This window comes from Eptatretus burgeri, chromosome 1 (assembly GCF_056783735.1).
Source record: "Eptatretus burgeri isolate ZD-2024b chromosome 1, Ebu_testis_v1, whole genome shotgun sequence".
Taxonomy (NCBI): domain Eukaryota; kingdom Metazoa; phylum Chordata; class Myxini; order Myxiniformes; family Myxinidae; genus Eptatretus; species Eptatretus burgeri.
The window spans coordinates 39,531,577-39,541,576 of NC_140961.1; the positions used below are offsets into that span (position 1 = coordinate 39,531,577).

General features: G+C 44.5%; 2 long non-coding RNA genes across 6 annotated transcripts in view; one reads left to right on the top strand and one right to left on the bottom strand.

Moving 5' to 3' along the window:
• Positions 1 to 10,000, top strand: part of LOC147034300 (uncharacterized) — a 13,146-nt gene that overhangs the window by 2,619 nt on the left and 527 nt on the right. For 2 of the 4 annotated variants that reach the window (XR_015057880.1, XR_015057881.1), the window contains 2 exons: positions 1 to 1,786; positions 2,596 to 2,702. The exon at positions 1 to 1,786 is cut by the window's left edge and continues 1,538 nt beyond it. This is a non-coding gene — a long non-coding RNA (uncharacterized LOC147034300). The remainder of the gene's footprint in view (positions 1,787 to 2,595; positions 2,703 to 10,000) is intronic. The other 2 variants (XR_015057882.1, XR_015057884.1) reach the window with 2 other exon arrangements.
• Positions 1,772 to 10,000, bottom strand: part of LOC147034301 (uncharacterized) — a 42,881-nt gene continuing 34,652 nt past the window's right edge. For both annotated transcript variants that reach the window (XR_015057875.1, XR_015057866.1), the window contains exons 2-3: positions 2,817 to 2,945; positions 1,772 to 2,690 (exon numbers count right to left, since the gene is read on the bottom strand). This is a non-coding gene — a long non-coding RNA (uncharacterized LOC147034301). The remainder of the gene's footprint in view (positions 2,691 to 2,816; positions 2,946 to 10,000) is intronic.

Sequence of the window (10,000 nt, forward strand, 5' to 3'; positions counted from 1 at the left end):
CTCTAGTTGGTGTATGTTAAAGATCTCCTCGGTGTCTTCAAATTGAATAAAAGATCCCGCTCGTGAAATTTTGTATCGCCGATTCTCGTGAAGTTTGACAAAAGCTTTCCACCAAAGCAGAGGGATTACCTGATCGTCCTTTTGGTCACCAGGATTTTTTGTTATTAGCCATTGATTTTTACCTCTGCCACCGAAGGTGGACCGAAGGTTATGCATTCACACCCTGTTTGCCTGTCTGATTTACTGTGAGCATATTTCAAAACATTGTGGACGGATTCAGACGAAACTCGGTGGGCAACAGGTTGGGTGTGTGACAAGGACAAATTGTTTCGATTTTGGTGAAGATCCAGATCTAGATACTAGAATTTTAAAAGTGATTCTTCACCATTGAGAAATGGGGCCAAAAATGACGCATAGCCTGATATTTCAAAAAGTTGTTGATTGATTATGCCAAAACTAGGTGGATGAGTTGGGTGGATGCCAAAAACAAGGTGATTATATTTTGGTTAAGGTCCGGATGCAGATCCAATCTGTCAGTGAGATACAAAATGTGAACTATTCAGCCTGGCGGAGGTATGCGCTCTACCGAGTGCCATTTTACTTAGTTGTTTTTTTTCTTGCAATCTGCCTAATTTAATTGTTGAATGTAATTAATTCGTATTTAAATTGCTGAAATCCTCCATTGTGTGCACCCCCTCCCCTCTATGCTCTGCCCTTCCACCAAGCTACGCCCTGGGGTGGCCACCCATCTCTTGCTAAGCTGCAAATCGTATTTACTTGGTATGTGGAGTGTACTTGCAAAGCAACCCTTTTCCTATATTGTGCTGTACTGTACTGTACGTGGAAAACTCATGGTGGCCTGTGTGCTATATAATTGGAATGGTTATTATATTCTACATGGATTGCTGTGATTGCTGTGTGAATTATGTCAGACGGCACGGATGATATTAATTATCTGCATCTGCCGGGCGAAATGCCTGGTGTTGGCTTAATGCCTCGGATGGTGGGCTTGGGATTCTAGGGTCCTGAGTTTGAATCCTGCTCGGTGCTGCTTGAATTAATACCAGGTGGGTTTGACTCTGCCTGTCATCCTTCCAATGTCGGCAAAATGAGTGCCAGCATGCTGGTATCCTGTGTCGGAGTGGCGACCCATCCAGGATTGTGCCCAATAGCCAAAGAGACTGCTTTGGCAGCACCAACGCTCTTCTCAGAGTATGGTCCCAATGGATGGATGGATGGATGGATAGGCTATGGAAAGCAAAATAATAAAATAAAAACCTTGCAAGTTCACATTCTCATAATCGATTTTAATTTGTGTGATTCACACGAGCAAGTCAACCCGTATTATGGCCAGTGTGAAATATGTGGCATCACTTCCTGTGATTGGATGGGGTTTGATGGACAAAAATTGGACAGACAAAAAAATAAATAAATAGAGCATTCCTTCATCGTCTGTGTGAACTTGGCCAATCCAAATCCCAAAATATATTCTAAAAAATTAAAAAAAAAAATCATTTCCCCAAGGCCTGTTTGAAAGAGGTTTGTGCACACCGCTACCAAAACATTAGCACAACATTTGCAAACAGCTTGTTGGGAAGAAAAAAGGCAAATGAATCCAGGTGGAATGGCTGTGTTTTGGAAGTAATCTGTTGCTTGTATTTGATTCCCAAACAAAGAGCTTTTATGGTCCTGAAGGAAATGATTATAACATGTGGAGCTATGCTTTTCAGGGAGAATGTGGAGGACGTGGAGTGGGGGGAGGAGCGCGTGAGGCCTGGAAAACAGGGTAATCTTTCTATCTGGCAAGAGTCCAGCAGGGGTTAGGAGTGTGGGATTGGCATGTGAAACTGAGCACGCTTTGTTCCAAGCTGCTTACTGTTGGCTAGTGCAAAAGAGAAAGGGCATCATGACCGGAATAGCAGTACAGGGTGTACTCGGCACACCCTGGCAAACTGCAGAGCGTTCCTTTAACTGTTCGCCAACAAGGCTATAATTTTCATACTTGTGCTGCTTCTCGGAGGAAAGCAGAGGGGTGGGGGAGTGGGAAACGGACTTTGTCCTCATTTTACAATTCACTGTTTTCGATGATTTACTGTGACATTAACTGATCGTGAGCATGACGTTCTGATTGCAGAATTATAATTAGGTCATAACAGATATTTGGAGCGTCCTTGTGAAGCAGGATTTTTTTTATGCTCGTTTTTGTTCGAATATTAGATGGCAGACATAACAGTAAAGTTCCTTGATGGAAATACTTTGATGAAAATGGCCATTCGCTGAAATGTAATTAAGTTATTTCATTAGCTGAAGTCAGGCGATTTCTAGGAGGAAAACAAAAAAAGAAGAAAAAAAAAAAGTAAGAGCGGTTTTACTTCTTAAAAAAATTAATTATAGTAGGAGTATTTTTTTTGTTTTTATTATTTTGGTAAGAGTAAGAGTGAGAAAGTATTTGCTGGTATTTGTGGATGACAAGGGCTGGTAGGGTAGCCTACAGAACCTATGCACACTTAGCATGGGCACTTAACTAAGAGCTGTCTGCTCTTGGTTTGAATCCCGACCGAGTTATAAACTGTCATCCCTGTGTTTCACCGGCAGGTTGATTTTAACAATGGGTGTGCAGTCCCTCGGATGGACGTTCAACTGGAGCACCTGTCATCGTCGGTGCACGTTGGAGATGCCACGGTGTCTATCTGGAAGAGAACGTGAGCCAACAATGACAAAAAAAAAAATAGAGCAGTGCTTTTGTTTCAAAAAAACAACAAAAAATTGAAGTTGTTTTATTTTTGATGGGATAACCAAGAACAAATTATAAATACCTGCCATGACAATGGACTGACTGCTGAGAAGGCAATGGCAAACCACCCGGCACAACCTTTGCCAAGAAACTGCTTCGGCATCACTGACGCTCTCAAGTCTGGTACATCGATGATTGTGATGATAATGATCTAGATGACAAGGAGGAACACTCATAGTCTGAATGAGTACATTTCTGTGGTTTTGAGTGTGGGTGAAAGTTGAGTGATTTAATTAAAAAACCAAAGTTCACAAGTCGTTTAGGCAAACTTTTAAAGTGGCTTGAGCAGCAATGTTTTAGTCCTCATAGAATGTAGTCTTAATAATATAATTACTTTGCAATACATGTCCCTTCCTGATGTGATATTTACTAAGTTTAAAAGGACGTAACTCTGAAAAATTGACAAAATGACCTGAAACTCAAAGTTGTTCTGTAACGAAATTTAACATGACTAGTGCGTGCCCGTACGTGTGTGGCCGTATATGCAAAAAAAAAAATAAAAACTTTCAAACCGCGTGCCAGAAACAACAACCACACAGGCCGTTCCTTCGCTCTCACGTGGCCGTACGTGCAAAAAAAAAACTTTCAAACCGTGTGCCAGAAACAACAACCACACAGGCCGTTCCTTCGCTCTCATGTGCGTGGCCATACGTGTGTGGCCGTACGTGCAAAAATAAATAAAAAATAATAAAAAAATAATTGTGACGTCATTCGTGATGTCATAGCACTGTGTCCTGTCATTGGTTTGGTAAATAAATGGCCATAACTTGGGAACCACTTGTCCGATTAATATCAAACCTTGAACAGGCACATCATCAGGTCCCCAGCAATATAGCTGGCAAGTTTCAATGAGATCGGACCAGTGGTTGTCGAGAAACAGCGGTCACACTCACACACACACACACACACACACACACACACACACACACGCACACACACATTGCTGGAATTATAGATAGATAAAGCCATGTACGATTTCTAAATTTATCATAATAAAGCCATGTACCAAGTTTCATTTGAATATGTGGAAGGGTGTGGGAAAAAGTCTCAAAAAACCAAAGGAGTGACAGACGGTCAGATAGACAGCAAACCTACAGTCCCCTCCAGTGAAACCGGCAGGAAACTAATAATACAAGGTTATTCGCGGTGCGATATTCTACTTCTTCGTATTCAGTACAAGGCTGCAAGGCAGTTAAGTATCATCGGCTGAGGGCATGACGATGCTGCTGATGACCATCTATCCGCCCATTCCATTCCATTGGGACCGTACTCTGTGCAGAGCGTCGGTGCTGCCAAAGCAGTTTCCTGGGCTATTGGACACAATCTTGGATGGGTCACCACTCCGACACAGGATACTCAAATGGCTCGATCATTCCAGCAAGCTGGTTCTTCTCACCTCAGAGGGATGACAGGCTGAGTCAACCCCACCTGGAATTAATTCAACAGCCCAGCAGGATTTAAACTCAGGACGCAAGGATCTCAAGCCCACCACCCTAACCATTAAGCCAACACCCAGGCATACCTGTCAGCCCACGGTGTGATAACCTTATCAAAATGAACACGATCCAATAATTTTAAAGGTAACTTTGTGGAACCTTGTACTATTGCTTTAGAATTTAGTAATACATTTAGTATACCAATGACAGGGCTGGCAGGATGGCCGAGAGGTACACACACTCGCCTCTAAGCTGTCCAACCTTGGTTTGAATCAGCCAAGTTATAATCTGTCATCTTGGCGTATCACATGCACGGTCATTCATCAGTATGTGTGCAGTCCCTCGGATGGGCGTGAAACGGGATTTGGTTGGTGGACTTTAAAGATCCTGCGGTGTCCTTTGTGAAGATTAAGGGAGCTATTGCCGGCACCGCCAACAAATTACAAATTTTTTCCCTGACTTCCTCAGTCGGAGTGGCACCCTGTCCAGGATTGCAACCTAGTAATTGTTTTGACAGCACCAACGCTATGCACAGAGCATGGTACACGATGACGATTGATGATGATATCAAGCCGGGTAACTTATGCTTCGAAGTCCACGTTGGTAGTTACGAGGTTGATTCAAATTTTACCTGGACCAACGAACTTGTCACCAAGACCAAAAAAACATGTTAATTCCTGATCTGATTATGGAAAACAGAAAATCTTTGATTGGCTCAAAATTAGATCCTCGACAAGCTTCAAGTTTGTGTTGTTGACTGAAGTGGTGAGTCTCGCAAGCCTGCGACTCATTCTGTGCTTTCACGTCCTTCGACTCTGTGATGCCAAAACAAGCAGGAAGTCCTGAAGACACGATTATGTTGACTCACTTGCCACCATTTTGATTTTCAGCATGGCGTGTTAAAGCAGGAAATGCTTCATTTGAAATTGGGGTAAACGATGACAATTTTTCGTTTCTCTCATTACATTCTGCACGGCAACATGAACTGACGATGGTTTGATGGCTCTGCTCAGAAATAATTTGCTCAATTAAACAAAGGGCCTGCAGTGTGACGCGTCCCGTTGTGCACGATAGGCTCACGTCCCAGATGAATTCTGATTTCTTTTAAGTTAAAAAGTCAAAATGCAACATTTAACTCGATCGTTGAATTCATATCTCCATTTTGAAAATTGTAACTTTTCCAAATAGCAGAATACATTCCTCTCCACTTTCCACCTTTCCCAATTTTCCTCTCGGGGTCAGCTTCCGCACATGCTTGGCCAGTATCTTAAGGAACGTCACAGAGTAGTTGGCTGTCCCAACATGTCTATTCTGCTTTCCCAGCATTCCCATGATAGACACATTACCTGTTCATTTATAATTAACCACACCCCGCAAAGCATGGTTTTTTTGGGGGGGGATTCAATGTTGAGGCTCGTATGAGAACAAACACACAGAACATACAACGAGGGAAGCAGGAGACAAGAGGGCCGGGAGAGGGAAAGACAAAACAGTAGGGAACAGAGACATGAGTAGATCTGTGGAAGGGAGAGGGATGGGGTGAGGTACATGATGTAAACAAGATGGACACTACAGGGACTTTCAGGTCCTTACACTACAGGGACTTTCAGGAAGGAAATCGGGGAATTTGAAGGGGGTGGGTTTGGGGTGGATTGACGGGAGTAGAAAAGATCGTGGTTTTGGATGGGGGAAGATAAGAGGTGGTTGTGAACGGCTGTTTTGAAGACTTGGAGGGAAGAGTGGGATTGAAGAGAGTTTGGGAGTTTGTTCCAAAGGTGGGAAAAAGAGGAAAAAGACCACCGACCTGCCTATGGTGAGACCCAAAGACTCGGCTTCATCGCAGGAGATACCAATGATCCGAAATGCCTTGGTTTCCACAGCATGATAGAATGACAGAGAAAGGTGATTTCCACAGGAAGGTGATTGGTGGGAGCACCAGCCCAGAGGGGAGAGCAGTACTCCATCAGAATGCAGACGAAAGCTTTGTATGTGGTCAGGAGCTCAAGTGTGCCAAGGAAGGACTTTGCACGATGGAGGATGTCCAGTCGGTGACTGGCTTTGGAAGCCAGCTTAGAAATGTGGCTTTCCCAGGAAAGATCATGGCAGATGGTGAGATCCGGAAGCTTGAATGAAAGTACTTCTTCAAAAGTATTGTTGATCAAGTAGATTGGAGTTGGGGGGGGGGGTGGGTTCCAGACGGTCCTTTCTGAGAGAGTGTGAGATTTGTCAGGATTGAAAGACATGTTCCATGTGTTGGACCAGTTTGTGATTTTATCCAGATCAGCAGAGAGTGAAGAGGCTGCTGCTTGCCAATCTGAACGATGACAAATGGAATGGCAGATGGGGGGGGGGGTGTCATCAGCAAAGAGATAAAGAGGATTTTCCAGAGAGTCAGAGAGATCATTAATGAAAACCAGAAAATGCCCAGGACCCAGAACACTGCCTTGAGGGACTCCATCCTGGACAGATCTCCATTTAGGGCCACACGTTGACTGCGACAGGTGAGGAAGTCTGCGAGCCATGAGTGGAGATGGCCTTAGATACCATAGGTAGAGAGTTTGGTGAGCAGGGCAGATTTCCAGACCGTATCAAAAGCATGTGATATGTCCAGGGATACGGCTCGGGTTTCCTGTCTGGCATTGAGGATCCATCCATTATTGGGAGAGCAGAAGCAGCATATCCAGGGTAGAGTGACCTGGTCTGAACCAAACTGATGATCGGAAATCAAGCCATTGGAGAAGAGGAAGGATTTCATGTCTGAAGCGATGATGGATTCCATAACCTTGCTGATGATCGGGAGAAGGCTGATTGGTCTGTAGATGCAGGGATCTGTTTTTGTACCTTTTTTATGCAGATCGGTAATTTTTGCTGATTTTCAAGCAATTGTCAGATGACCTTGAGCAAATGAGAGGGTGAATAGAACAGAGAGAGGGTGAGCAAGAGCATCAGAGCAGGTTTTTAGGACACATGAGCTGATGCCGTCTGGACCGGTTGCAGAATCTGAGTCGAGGTTTGACAGCAAGATCTCCACCTTGTCGGAAGACAAGGATACAGAGTCCAGGAACAGCTTGGTGTGACATTGTTAAGGTGGGCACAGAAAGCGATGGGTTTTGGACACAAGATTTAGGAGCAAACACGGAGTTTTGGCATTCAGCCTTTTCACGTGTAGTGTCAGCTGTGAGGCAAGAATTTACATTCAAAGCCGAAAATTCAGTCATTCAAACTCCTCGATCTCACTATCAGCCATGATCTTTCTTTGGCAAACCACATTTCAAAGTTGGCCTCAAAAAACAGCCGCCAACTGGGCATCCTCTGTCGTAGAAAGTCCTTAGTACATATGAACTCCTATCCACCGACAAGACCTTCATCCGCAGCTTGATGGAGTACTGCTTTCCCTTCTGGGCTGGCTCCCCTGCTTCACACCTTGCTCAGCTTGACACCATGGAAACCAAGGCCTTTAAGATGATCGGAATCTCCCCTGATGAAGCTGAGTCTATATGGGTCTATCATTATGCCATTGCAGATAGGTGGTTGGTCTCTGTCTTCTACCGCCTCCTTTCTGGTCTTGCACCCTCTGCTCTTTCCATGCTTTGCCCCCCCCCCCCACACCCCCAGGTTTCTCCAGGGCACATATTCTACCATTAGCCCCCTTCCAGTAAAACTACCTAAAGGCAGATCACTGCTTGCCTCCCCTCATTCGTTTCTCTTTTCTCCCTCCTATGGAACCAACTTCCACATTCTCTTCAATCCCATTCTTCCCTCCAAGTCTTGAAGAGAGCTCTTCACAATCATCTCAGATCATCCCTGATCCAAAACCATGATCTTTTCTACCCTCGTGAACCCTTACCCCAATCCTTCCTCTTTCCAAATTTCCAGTTTTCCCAAATTTCCTTCTGTATCCATCTTGCGTATCCATTTCCAAAGAGTTTCCTTCTGTATCCATCTTTTTCACCCTGTGCATCCTCTCCTTCCCCCTCAATTCCTCCCCACACCCAGTGTTTGTCCAATGCTGCCTCTATCTTGGCCTTCAACTCTGCTATTGGTGCCCCCCCCGCCCAACTTTTACTTTTGTCCTGTTGTGTCCTGATCCGCTCAGTGCACCAATTCCAGCTCTTCCACGAGCCTCGACTTGATATACACAAAAAGCCATTCATAAACTCATGCCGAGAAATTTCTTGGCTAATTTCTTATTGAGTTCACGTAAACCATCTTCAGGTAGGTAAACCGTCTTCACGTGTACAGCTGAAATAGGCCTTCCAGACATTTTGTGTCCATTTGATGGGATGCATTACACTTTCATAAACCATGTCTGAAGTTTGGTGAACAGAGTGGACAGCCAGCTTGCTTTTACTTTCATAGATTACTGTCGAAACACACCTGCATGGCATATGGACGCCGCTCCGTGCAATGCAAACTGCTGTGGGTTTGCGTCCAGGACAGCACGCTATGTCCTTATGACAGAATGGTCTCTCCTTCCCTTAGGCACGTACAATGTGTACGCATTTAAAGCAATTTGACCAGTTCTTATCCCTGAGACCACAAGCAGCTAATTGAAGATATTTTTGTTTTGTTTTTCCATCTGGGATCGAGTTTCGCTTCTGCGATGAGCAATTTGTAGTGCCGGATGTTTGACTGTTTCGACGTGTTACTGATTAATCTTAGCTATAGAGAGAGAGAGAGAGAGAGAGAGAGAGAGAGAGAGAGAGAGAGAGAGAGAGAGAGAGAGAGAGAGAGAGAGAGAGAGAGAGAGAGAGAGAGAGAGAGAGAGAGAGAGAGAGAGAGAGAGAGAGAGAGAGAGAGAGAGAGAGAGAGAGAGAGAGAGAGAGAGAGAGAGAGAGAGAGAGAGAGAGAGAGAGAGAGAGAGAGAGAGAGAGAGAGAGAGAGAGAGAGAGAGAGAGAGAGAGGAAGAATTGGGGAGGGAAGGGGGACAGAAGTGGGCAGTTGTCTGCCACCCACAACCCAGGACCTTTAACACTGTTAACCGAATCATGTTAGAAATGAGTGGCAATCTTTGGTGTAACATGTAGATTTTTGTGGACAAAGCGGTTCGAGGCATTCGCCAGCGCTCTGTTTTAGAAGTCATGTGAGTTCGACTTGAATTGGTATTTAATCATTTGATATCACTCATGACTATGTTCACGTGTACGATTCTGGGTGCCCGGTCACCCTGCTGCTAGCCGACGATTGGCACATTGACTATTCTGATTACTCCCATCTCTCTTGTTTCAAAACAGTTCACCTCTTCTGAGAAAACCATGTCTCGAGGCTTGTGGCATAGCCAGTTTGTTTATCATGACAAGAAAGGAGGCGGTAGAAGACCGAGAGACCACCCACCTGTCTGCAATGGCATAGTGGTCGACCCATATCGACTCGGCTCGCCAATGTTGAGGAGGTTGAAATCGGTTGTTCTGCTTTGAGAATGCACAACGAAAGGTCACCTGTATATTACGGTCATTCAAAATGTTCTGCCGCAGCAATAAATATGTCACAGATCGTTTTCTTTGTCGCCATTTTACCAGCCCTGACATGGTCATGTTCGAAGGAATGGTCATTTCTTACCCAAGGAAGTAAAAGTTGATATTTTGTTTGAAATGACGTGGTCATTTTCCTTATCATCATAATCATGATCACCATTATGATCATCAATATAACTGGCTCTTTCGAGCTTTAGCAGCTAACAGGCTCTAACAGTTCGGCTTCTTCAGAGAGTGTTGGTGTTGCCGAAGCAGTTTCTTGATGAGGGTTACGCTGGGTAGTTTGCCATTACCTT